This window comes from Portunus trituberculatus, chromosome 18 (genome assembly GCF_017591435.1).
Source record: "Portunus trituberculatus isolate SZX2019 chromosome 18, ASM1759143v1, whole genome shotgun sequence".
In the NCBI taxonomy this organism is placed as follows: domain Eukaryota; kingdom Metazoa; phylum Arthropoda; class Malacostraca; order Decapoda; family Portunidae; genus Portunus; species Portunus trituberculatus.
This window is the reverse complement of record NC_059272.1, coordinates 25205986-25218485: the sequence shown is the minus strand read 5'-3', so window position 1 is coordinate 25218485 and position 12500 is coordinate 25205986. Positions and strand designations below refer to the sequence as shown.

The window sequence follows — 12500 nt, the reverse complement described above, 5'->3', positions numbered from 1 at the left end:
TTGCCTAACAGGACAGTTTTTTTTATTTCCATGAGTTTCGATAGCTTTTGTGAAAATTCTACCAATCTTAGCCAAGGGAAATAATCACTCTCTCTCTCTCTCTCTCTCTCTCTCTCTCTCTCTCTCTCTCTCTCTCTCTCTCTCTCTCTCTCTCTCTCTCTCTCTCACCTGATCTGACTCAATCACAACATGAGTGAAAATGGTAAAAGGTACATTTTGTCTACTTTTGGTTGACAATAGTGACTTTATTGAGTTAGGCCAGGCAGAGGAGGAGGAGGAGGAGGAGGAGGAGGAGGAGGAGGAGGAGGAGGAGGAGGAGGAGGAGGAGGAGGAGGAGGAGGAGGAGGAGGAGGAGGAGGAGTAAAAAACAAAGACGGGGGTAAGGTGGAGGTGAAGGAAGAGTAGAAGGAGGACGAAAAAAACAAACAAGGACGGGAAGGCAGAGTAGAAGGAGGACGAGGAAGAAGAGGAGTAGGAGGAAAAGTAGAAGGAGGAGGAGCAGAGAAAAAAAAAACAAGTAAGGGAAGGCAGAGTTGAAGGAAGACAAGGAGGAGTTGAAGGAGTAGGAGGAAGAGTAGGAAAAGTGTGGGTTTGTGTGGGTTGTTGGTAGTTCTCATTAAAACTACCACAGTAATTCACAGCAAAACTAAGAGTAAAAATAACAGTAATAACAGCAACTACAAAACATCAGAAACTTATCATCACCACCACCACCACCACCACCACCACCACCACCAAGTCACAGGAAATAGTCTCGTATATTAATTTTCCCACGCACTCTTTATTTGAGAGAGAGAGAGAGAGAGAGAGAGAGAGAGAGAGAGAGAGAGAGAGAGAGAGAGAGAGAGAGAGAGAGAGAGAGAGAGAGAGAGAGAGAGAGTGAGAGAGAGAGAGTGAGAGTGTGTGTGTTGACTTGTGTGTGTGTGTGTGTGTGTGTGTGTGTGTGTGTGTGTGTGTGTGTGTGTGTGTGTGTGTGTGTGTGTGTGTGTGTGTGTGTGTGTGTGGTGTGATACCTCATTTATATTCCTTTTACTATCAATCATCCCAAAATAACATACTTGTGCTACACTGACATTCATTAGTCGTGTTAAAATTGTACTTCGTTGATTTCCGAAACTATTGCCACGACAACAGGAGCAACAATAATACCACCATTGTTACGTATCGGTAGCAGCACCACTCATGGCAGGAGCAGAGTGGTGCGGTGGTGGTCATGGTAATAATAATAATAATAATAATAATAATAATAATAATAATAATAATAATAATAATAATAATAATAACAGCAATGATAAAAGTAATGATAATAATGATAAAGACAATAATAAAAATAAAAACAATGATGACGATATTGATATGATAGAAAAAATATATATAAAAAAGAAATTTAAAATGAGGAAAAGGAGGAGGAGGAGAAGGAGGAGGAAGAGAAGAAATTGAAGGTGAACAAGACAGAAACGAAATAAAATAAAAAGAAATAAGGCGGATGAAATTTACCAAAAAAAAAAAAGAAAGAAACATGAAAAAGATAACAATTCCTCATCTCCCAGACACGTTTCCAATTTTTCCTCAAAACGAAATTAAGGCACGACTCAAACTAAAGCATGAATAAAACATGTCAACAGGGTATCATTTATATTAATGCATTTCTCTACTGCATTCTTTACTACTTTTTTTTTCTTTTCACTCACCAAACACTTCTCTTTTCTAATTATACTCTGACTTACCTCTTTTCTTATTGGTTATCGTTCTTTATATCACGTTTCTTTAATTATATTCTGGTTTGAGCCTTTTCTTATTAATTATCGTTCTTTATGTTATGTTCCCTCACCTGTAGTTTAAAACACGTGTACTGTACTGAATGACTGAATGAACATTAGCCATTTGCATATTTTCTTTCCAATTCAGTGATAAAGAAACTCTTCCTTACCCATACTCCTGCTTGAGGCTTTTCTTGGTATTTCTTATTGTTTTCATCACAATTTTTCACTTTCCTTTTAAATATGTACTTAACAATGATCAGACTGGTCCTTTTTTTTTTCCTTGGACCTTTTTTTTCTAATATTCATGTTTTTCCTCTTGCTAGTTCTCCCTCTTACATAAAAAAATATATATAAATTTCATTTCCATATAGCTACATCTTTATAGATACAAACCTAATGGGAAAATCAGTCACCATATACACTTTAAGATCAAGAGTAACAAATACAGTTAAACAAGAGACTTAGATTGGCAACACAACAGGGACGGAACGGAGATATAAGAGTTAAGAGTGATGGAGAGATAGAGGAGAGAGGCGCGGCGGAAGAGAAAACCTGGAAAAGGGAGAGGTAAGGGCCGGGAGGGGAAAACCACCTGATAATTTTTTCATGTGTTCAAGAGGAAAGGCCGAGAGGGAAAGTGAAGACACGAGAGAGGGAAGGTGGAGAGGGAGGTGGGTAAGAGAGAGAAGAGCGGGAGAGAGGAGCACAGTGGAAGGTACACTGATAGAGAGGAGGATAAAGATACTATTGATCTAGAAAAGTGGTGTACATCAGATATTCCTTGCTACACACACACACACACACACACACACACACACACACACACACACACACACACACCCATACATCTGTAGCGATATAAACTACTCTTGCCTTTTCTTGGTAGCGGTTGGTAAGACAAACAGCTGTGGAAGCACTCTGACCTTGCCGAGTGACGTTTTGCCAGCAGAGGAAGGTCATCACCGACTGGAGTATCGGATAAACAAACCTCAGATTCCGTGAATTCCCAAATGTAAACTTCTTTCACATGAATATAAAGCCCATTGAACTCATACAAACACCTCACTCTTACCACCAATAACTCCACCTTGCTTTCACCGTCACTCATTCCCACATCACTCGCATCACCCTCGGGCCAAAGGTCTTGCACAGTAATTTATATACACTTGGGGGTCAAGGGCCGAATTTTTTGTAACCGGAGACGAACGTAAGTTTCACAAATTAACCATCTTATTTAGTATATCAGAACCACTAGTATATGCCAATCTCCTACTTCACTATCAACATTAACACTGGACACGCCGTAGCTTATTGTGGTTTACAGGCGTCTGGGCAATGGGAAAGGTCTCTGAGCTGGGGCAGGTTTCCTAGCATGAATGGCGGCTACGGATTGATATTTTTCCTCCTCTGCTCTACATGACCGAGCTTCCACCTACCGTTCTTCTCTGGACTAACAACCGCGATATTTAAACAGTTTTTAAAGTTGTAGTATATTGACTTCACACTCTCTATACCGACTTGGACCATTATGCATCTATATATGAAAAAAAAAACATATATGTGGTACAGATATGCAATTACACAGATAGACATATACATAAAAACATATGGATAGATATTTTACTCACCAAGTCATGTTACTTAGGATTACAATATTGTGCATAAATTCATCATGTATAATTAACATCACAATGCAAACCTTTGAAAAAATACCAAATTAATGGGACAGTAGCCCATCGAGAACACAAGAACGCATATCCACCCATCCACCCATTAACCCGCACACCCACTACCCCCCTACACAAATCCATCCCCCCATCACAATTTAAAACATCCCTCTCACACAAAATACTTCCTAATTCACCTCTAGTTAATTTCATTTCAGTCGTGCCCAAACACTCAATCCCCTCACCCCGCCCCATCTCGCCCCGACTCACACCGCCACATCAATAAGTATATACGTATTACCATCGATCGCTTCATCAGCGCTCGTATATGGCATTTAGGCTTGAGGGAGAGAGGGAGGGAGGCAGGGAGGGAGAGGAAAGGTAAGTGGTGGTGGTGGTGGTGAAGGGGACAAAAAGGTTGGTATGGGCTATTAACTGAATATTGATAGGGACAAGTGTGTGGGTGGGTCCGAGGAAGGACGGGAGTGTAACGTCTCCATGAATTGTTGCTAGTGTCACACCTCATCGACGGCTCGATGGGACACACACACTCACACGCACACACACACACACACACACACACACACACACACACACACACACACACACACACACACACACACACACACACGTACACACGAAGCTATTACGAAACTATTACAAGATAAAATATGTGTAATAATAGATGGACTGGAATAGGACATGTAATAGCTAAACGTTGGGGAGGGGGTGGAGAAGGAGAAGGAGGAGTAGGAGGAGGAGTGTTCTAGTGGGATGTTGAGTCATCAGTTACCTCTGGCATGTACGAGACAAGGGATGTCATGTAGTGCTGTACCCTGCCAAGAGACAGCAAAAGTCGGCTCGAGGGACGCTTGGTGCTTTCAAAAGTTTTGAGGGTAAAAATATTAGTGGGTTGGCAGCACCCACAGTACATGAATATATTCATGATTACAACTCTCTGACTACATACTTAATGCAAGGAAAAAACTACTTATAGCTAAGAATATTGCATACCAATATGCACTTAAGGGGATACTTATATAATGTAATGTAAATGGTACCGATTATTTGTCGATGACCATAAATAGACTTCCCGATAAGGCGGTGTGGTCATGGCAGTTCCACTCTTGTCCGCCAATACCCATTACCTACAATTATACATACATATATACTTACGCTTATATTGCTAACTACGAAAGAAAAATTATTACTAATAAAATGCACATTATTATGTGACAGTAACAGGAAGAGGAGGAGGAGGCTGATTAGAAAAGTGTGTGTGTGTGTGTGTGTGTGTGTGTGTGTGTGTGTGTGTGTGTGTGTGTGTGTGTGTGTGTGTGTGTGTGTGTGTGTGTGTGTGTGTGTGTGTGTGTGTTCGTGAGTACGTGCGTGCGAGCATGGGTGCGTGCGTACGTGTGCGGGCGCGCGCACATGTATGCCAGGGAGAAGCTTTGTGTACTGTACACAAAAAAAAAAAAATTAATCAGAATTCCTATCTTTTTAATGGAAGTCAGTGTACAGAATTCTCTCTCTCTCTCTCTCTCTCTCTCTCTCTCTCTCTCTCTCTCTCTCTCTGTCAATTAATTGCTAACTTTAATTATCTACCTACTCTTCTTTCATCCCATATCACTTCTCATTTCTTTCTTGTCCATGCCATCACCCCGCTTCCTCTCTTACTTGAATTTCTTAATACCTTCCCTCCTTTCCACAGCCTCTCTTCCGTCCTTAATATCTTCCTCCCTTCCTCCTCGCCCGCCTCATTCATCACATAACACTTTTGTGTAGCGCATTTTACAGTAATCTTATTGCGCCAATCATGGGAAGGAGGCACTGAGTGTTCGATAAGTGGAGAATATAACAAGATTGTGTGTGTGTGTGTGTGTGTGTGTGTGTGTGTGTGTGTGTGTGTGTGTGTGTGTGTGTGTGTGTGTGTGTGTGTGTGTGTGTGTGTGTGTGTGTGTAGCAGAAACATTACCACCGGCATAACCAAAAAGGACATAATTTCCTGAGCATAGAGAACCTTGCAAGACTTTCTACAGCTTTACCTCGCTCTCTCTTTCTCTCTCTCTCTCTCTCTCTCTCTCTCTCTCTCTCTCTCTCTCTCTCTCTCTCTCTGAGGCATACACACGTCGCTAAGAATTTTTCCAGCAGGGTTAAACAATTTCCAGTGTTTCCAGGAGTACTCTAACTTGGTCTCACACTTCCCTGCCTGGATCTGAGCGGGGGGAAAGACGTTAAGAGGAAACTGGAAACTGGAAACTCGCCAAATGCTTTGAAGTCTGAATGAAGAAGAGCAGAAGAGATCTGGAGGCTGGAAACAACACACATACACACACACACACACACACACACACACACACACACACACACACACACACACACACACACACACACACTAAACTCTTCCTGCTGAAATGTGAAAGCTGAATGCAAGAGGAAATAAAAAGGAAAGAAAAAGGAAAAAAAATCTACGTAGGATATAGTAAGACAAGAGGAGACCAGGCGGAAGGGGTTAAAAGAGGAAGAAATGGAAGCAGAGGAAGAAGAGGAAGAAGAGGAGGAGGAGGAGGAGGAGGAGGAGAAAACAGCTGGTTGAATGTTTGGTGTGGATCCACGAAAGGGAAGAAGAAGGAAGGGGAAAAAACGGAGGAAAAGAAAAAAAATTGAAGGAGAGAAAGGGAAGGAAATAAATAAAGGAGGGAAGGAAGGAAGAAAGATGACGGGCGTGCAACGAAGTGACGTTAGCAGAAAGTAAAGAAAAATTACGAGTCTACGAAAGGTGACTGGAACAAAACTGGAAGAAAAAGAAAATAAAACAAAAAATAAGTCAAGGATGGAAGGAAAAGTGTAGGAAAAGAATGAAAATTGAAACAGGAAAGAGAGAGAGAGAGAGAGAGAGAGAGAGAGAGAGAGAGAGAGAGAGAGAGAGAGAGAGAGAGAGAGAGAGAGAGAGACGCAATAATGGCAAATATCGAGGTTCACGTAACATCAACAATAGTGTCAGCAAACAAAACAAAACGGGAGGCAACGAACACAGAGAGCTATGGACAAAGGCGAAACAAAAGTGACTGCATCGACAAAGATAGAAATGCAGCTTCATAATACACGCTATCGGGCGAAAAAAAAAAAAAAAATAGGAAGATTAAAAGAAAAAAGACAATCATACACTAGAATCCACATCAATAAAAATACTTAGAAAAATATAAAAACAAAAACAAAAATGGAACCAAATAATGCAATATCAGAAAAAAAAGACGAACATTTAAAGGAGATCCAAATTAAACAGAAAATGAAAGAAAAAGAAAAATTGCAACTAATTAGATCAAACAAATGAGGAAATTAGCAAATGAATATAATGATGAATAAACAAGAGCAAAGTTAACTAAAGACACAACCACAATGAAGAAAGAAAGGTAAAAAAAACAAGACAACAACTATAAAATGAATTAACGGAACGAACAGCAGAGCAAGGAGATTTTTTGTGTGTCTGTAAATTTTACGGTTGTCAGTCATAGTGATTGCCTTCCTCCTCCTCCTTCTCCTCCTCCCCCTTCTCCTCCTCTGCTTCTGACTCCTCCTCCTCCTCCTCCTCCTCCTCCTCCTCCTCCTCCTCCTCCTCCTCCTCCTCCTCCTCTTCTTCCTCCTCCTCCTCCTCTGCTTCTTCCTCGTCCTACTCCTCTGCTTCTTCCTCCTCCTCCTCCTCCTCTGTTTCTTCTTTTTCCTCCTCCTCTGCTTCTTCCTCCTCCTCCTCTTCTTCTTCTTCTTCTTTTTCCTTCTTCTTCTCCTCCTCCTCCTCCTCCTCCTCCTCTTCTAATCTATCCCTTCCGACCTCGCCTTTTCTCCGTCTCCTAATTTCACTTTTTTCTCGTTCTTTATGTTTCTCCCTTTCGTTTTCCCTTCTTTGTCTCGTTGTCTCCTCCTCCTCCTCCTCCTCCTCCTCCTCCTCCTCCTCCTCCTCCTCCTTCTCCTCCTCCTCCTTTCCTTCTCTCGTATGTATCTTTTCGTCTGTAGTTCAATTTATCTCGTTTTCTTTGCGTTCCATTTTCTTTTTTTTGCATATCTCCTCTTCTTCCAGTCCTCCTCCTCCTCCAACTCCTCTTCAGCACTCACTGTCACACCTCTTTTCTCCCTCTACCTCTTTTCTCTTTCCTCCGACCACTTTTTCCTATTTATCTCCTCTCCCTCCTTCCCCTCCCTTCCTCCTTCCTTCCTCTGGGATACTAATGGAAAGTCATGTAACCAAATAAGCCAAGTAAATATTTATAAATGGTTAAATAATCCAAAGAATAAGAGAACTCAGGCTGGCATGTGGACGAGGCTGGTGATACCTCTACATAATTCAGTCAGGGTAGAAAAGAAGGATCTAACACTAAGAAGATCCAAAACTTTATAAGCACCTATTTACTCAAAGGAGGTGGCAGGTGTCCCCGGGGCCACCTCTAATATATATGAGAAAAAATAGAAGTTTAAAGTCGAGAAGGGTACAATCGTCTTCAATCTTTGAGAAATCATCTGTGAAAAAGAAAATGAAGGAACGTTAAGCTATCAAGGAAGACTTCTCGTGGCAAGTCGCTCTCGTGAAAGGATTCGACATAAATATTCTCTGTGGCAAATATTGTAGCACACGTGTGAGTACATTCACGTATGATGGTACGTTAAAACAGTCATTGGTTCAATGCTATTTAAAAAAAAGTGTTGTACAATGCTTTAAAGAATATCGAACATAGAGTATGTTAATAATATGAATCTTAAAGCACGTACGTACATTGCCTCCTGCCCAAACTACACGAAGCACCTCAGACCTCCAAAAACACTGTACGTACAACAATCCTTCATAAAAGAGATCGTGTACAGCAACCCAACAATATTGTATACGTGCCCTGAAACTTTATCCCTCAAAGAAACAAAAATAATAAAAAAAATATAATTCCACGAAAGATCATGCATTTTTATTAGAAAAAGAACAAAAATTCAGTCAACCGCCCACAATTAACACGTCTCCAAATGTACTCAACACGATTCAGGAAAATGTGTCGTATATCTGTTGGTCTTCATAAGAAACCATAGCCACAATATCTTCAAAACCAAGGAAAACAGTAATTGCCTAAAGAAAAGTACCAGTCACAGGAGTCTCTCTCAAAGGAACTCAAATATACCCATAAACACAAAATTAGAAGCAGATGGGGAAATATAGAGTAAAAATGTCCCCTCACACACACACACACACACACACACACACACACACACACACACACACACACACACACACACACACACACACACACACACACACACACAAATACAAAAAAATCCTTCACAATCTAAACAACACGCACAAACCTCGTCTTTCAACAGAGTACATAATTACATACCAATAAATAAAGAGTTACAGTTACACGCTGAAGAGAGGGAAATACCAATAAAGAAAACAGAGAGTAAATATTGTCAAGGGAATTCGAAATAGAATAAAAACAAATCGAGACACAATAAACACTGCAGCACACTCACCCACTCGCCGCCACAGCATCCCTCCCTTGGGACACAACTCTCTCAGACACACACCTGGAAAATAAAGAGGAAAATTTGAATGAATAAAAGCACCTCATACTACAGGGAGAAGATCGGCGAAAGAGAAGACAAGAAGTTACATGTAATACTCGTAGGAATAATAAGACAACCAAAGTAAGAAATATTTGAACCTGTGTTATGTGCAAACTACTTACGTCTCTTTGTGTCTCTGTTTGCATGGGAGGTTTAGTCTGTGTATTCTCGCTTCTCTCAAAAAAAAGAATGTAATGTTGGTTTCAGGGGCTAAAATAAGAGAGTAATTCGTTTTTCTACTATCTTTTTCATATTATTTTATTCGAGTTGGTCTTAATATTAATAATCTGGCAGAAAATAAATAGGTACACTACACGGAATATCTAAAAATGTGAGGGTGCTTTGGAAGAGAAAACATGGAAATATTTTTTTTTATTTCATATTTTTTCTTTTTTCTTTTTATTACTCAGTTATCATTAAAAACATACTGAAATAAAAATGTCAATACCATAAAGGACCATAAACCTTATATCTACAGTTTCATACATAGTGAGTGTTCTTTCTTGTCTTCTATTTACATTATGGTTCACAAAGACACTATTTCAGTAGAGTAACGCTTTTCAATATCTACCTACGTTTTCAATTCAAATTTTCAGTTTCCATTTTTTTTTTTTTTGTAGAACGAAGTAAACGTGTAAATCTACGGAATTTGTTTTCAATATTTTTCTGAATTTGTTTTCAATATTTTTCTTAAACACAACAGCAACGAGTGAAATGCCAGCAGGTCAAATGAATTCCCAAGATAAAGAAAGAGAAATAACAGTTACATGTTAAAGCCGCAACAAAACATAGAACAAAATAACTCCGTAAAATGTTGACTTAAAATAGCATTACACAGACGCGCGCACACACACACACACACACACACACACACACACACACACACACACACACACACACACACACACACACACACACAGAGAGAGAGAGAGAGAGAGAGAGAGAATTAAAAATAGCCAAACGATCCTTGAGGAGGGGAGAGGAAATGAGAGACAAGTGGCTGAGGTCGGTGAAGATGAGGAGGAGGTAAAGAAAAAAAAATAGTGGAAAAATCATGACGAGGATGCGAGGAGGAGGACAGGGAGGAATTCAAGATGAGACTAAATACACACAAAAAACAAAGACAAGAAGGAAAATAAGGAAAGGAAACACATATAATGAAATAAAACTTACAAATAAAATGGATGAAGATAAATACATTCTCTCTCTCTCTCTCTCTCTCTCTCTCTCTCTCTCTCTCTCTCTCTCTCTCTCTCTCTCTCTCTCTCTCACACACATACACACATACACACTCACTTACTTATTTTCTTGCCTTATACAATTTCCAGTAGATTTTCCCCCAGCAAAACCAGGAGATTGGGAGAGTAAGGTTGCTCTTCCTTCCCCTCTTCCTCTTTTCTGCTGATGGGGACACTACAATTCAAGAGGAAGGAAGATGAGGGGGAAAGAAAAACGGAACCTTTTCAAGTCATCTTTTGAAAGTTTTTCTCCGCAAAGAACGGAAAAAGAATGAAGTGACTTTTCTTTTTTTTTTTTTTTTTTTTTGCTTTTTTCATCTTCTCTTCTATTTTTTACTGCTGCGTTGTCTCCTGATTCGCTTCTTAAAATTTCGTAAAAGAGAGAAATGTATTAAAAAAAAATCCAAAATAATTTATTACAACGAATTTTTGTATTTCTGTTTATTCATTTATTTACCTACTTTTTTTTTCATTTCGTATATTTATCTATCAACCTTATTTGTTTTATTTTATCTATTTGTTCTTCTCTGTGTACCGAATCTAATCTCTCCCACACTTCCCATTCTCTTGTTCATATGGTCATCTTCCTTACTTTATTATCATTTGCTATTTCTGCATCTCTCTTATCTTTGGCTTGAAAATTAAAGTGTTTCTCATTGCTCCCTGGCTGCTGTCTAATGCTTTCCTCTCAGCGTTGTTAGAGTTCCCACCAGTGTCTATTTCTCATTATTGTTATTTCATCCTACAAAGGTCTCCTGCAATTAACTATATAAATTGCTTCTAAAGTCGTGCGGCTCCTGTCTCTATTACAGATCATAAATATGTATCGTGTTATTAATTCATATTTATAATCATTGCCTATTATCGTATCAAGGCGCCTCTGGAAGTAAAATGCTCAGTTTTTTGCACGTTTTCTCTTTGAATAACTTTTTAGGATACACAAACTGAGCCGATTTTTTCCTCCTATTTCTGTATTCTTGATCAACTTCCTTGATAAGAAAAAAATATTTACCGATTAATTCTTTTTTATCAGTACTTAATAACGCAAACTTAGGTAATCTTGAATTCAATCCCATTTCACTTTTATTCTCGCTGTTTGTATCAAAATGATAATAAAGATCAAATCGCGATGATAACAATAATAATAATAATAATAATAATAATAATAATAATAATAATAAAATAATAGATAATAGTAATAATAATAGGAATAATAAAAACAAAGATAATAATAATAATAATAATAATAATAATAACAATGAAATAATCTCTCTCTCTCTCTCTCTCTCTCTCTCTCTCTCTCTCTCTCTCTCTCTCTCTCTCTCTCTCTCTCTCTAGAAGGAGGAAGCTGTAAGAGGATGAGCAAAAAGAGTAAGAGAAGCTGGAAGAAGATAGAATAAGAGGAGGAACTGGAAGCAAAAGAAGATGAAGAAGAAGAAGAAGAAGAAGAAGAAGAAGAAGAAGAAGAAGAAGAAGAAGAAGAAGAAGAAGAAGAAGAAGAAGAAGAAGAAGAAGAAGAAGATGGTGAAAAGAAGAGGAAGAAAGATAAAAACGGAATATGACTTGATCTCTTCTTTTCTAGCCACGTCATTTAGATCTCCATGTTTTCTCTCTTAACTAATTCTCCACACTGCGACATCACCTTCGTTCAATCACCTTACCATTGTACTGTACCTAAAATTTCCTTCATTGTGTGTGACCACCAACTTTACATCACAGCTCATCAATAATACTGTTATCCTGAGTACATCCACATTGGTGTAGGTACAAACGCCATACAATAGATCGGATACTGACTGGCATTAGGGACACTGAACTCTATCTTCTCTAAATATAAGGTGTTAATAAAAAAAAAAGGGCAAGTGACAAGGTAAAATGTATACAGCAAAATTAGAGTAGCATGAAGATGGTCGTCCTAGAAATGAGGTGTTTATACGAAGACAACAAGACGGTCAGTGAAATGCTGCACCTGCAACCTCAACTTAGCTTCTGGTCTTTTACAGTTACCACCGTGGCAACACAAGAGGACAGTTACAGCCTGCCCTCCTCCTTCGCGCAAAACTTTAATGCACCTAACTGCACATACATTCTTCACTCGAGATTTAGAATTGGAAAAAAAAAAACTGTCTTACCTATTAAAGACCAAAAACTAATAATCAATACACTTAAAACAATGACTGCACTCCTTCAAAAACTACAAACAACAACAACCAGACATCAAATAACCAACC

At 39.0% G+C, this 12500-nt stretch overlaps 1 long non-coding RNA gene across 1 annotated transcript in view; it reads right to left on the bottom strand.

Moving 5' to 3' along the window:
* Positions 1 to 8924: 8924 nt before the first annotated feature.
* LOC123505791 overlaps positions 8925 to 12500 on the bottom strand; it is a 45927-nt gene continuing 42351 nt past the window's right edge. The window contains exon 3 of the long non-coding RNA XR_006675257.1: positions 8925 to 8992. This is a non-coding gene — a long non-coding RNA (uncharacterized LOC123505791). The remainder of the gene's footprint in view (positions 8993 to 12500) is intronic.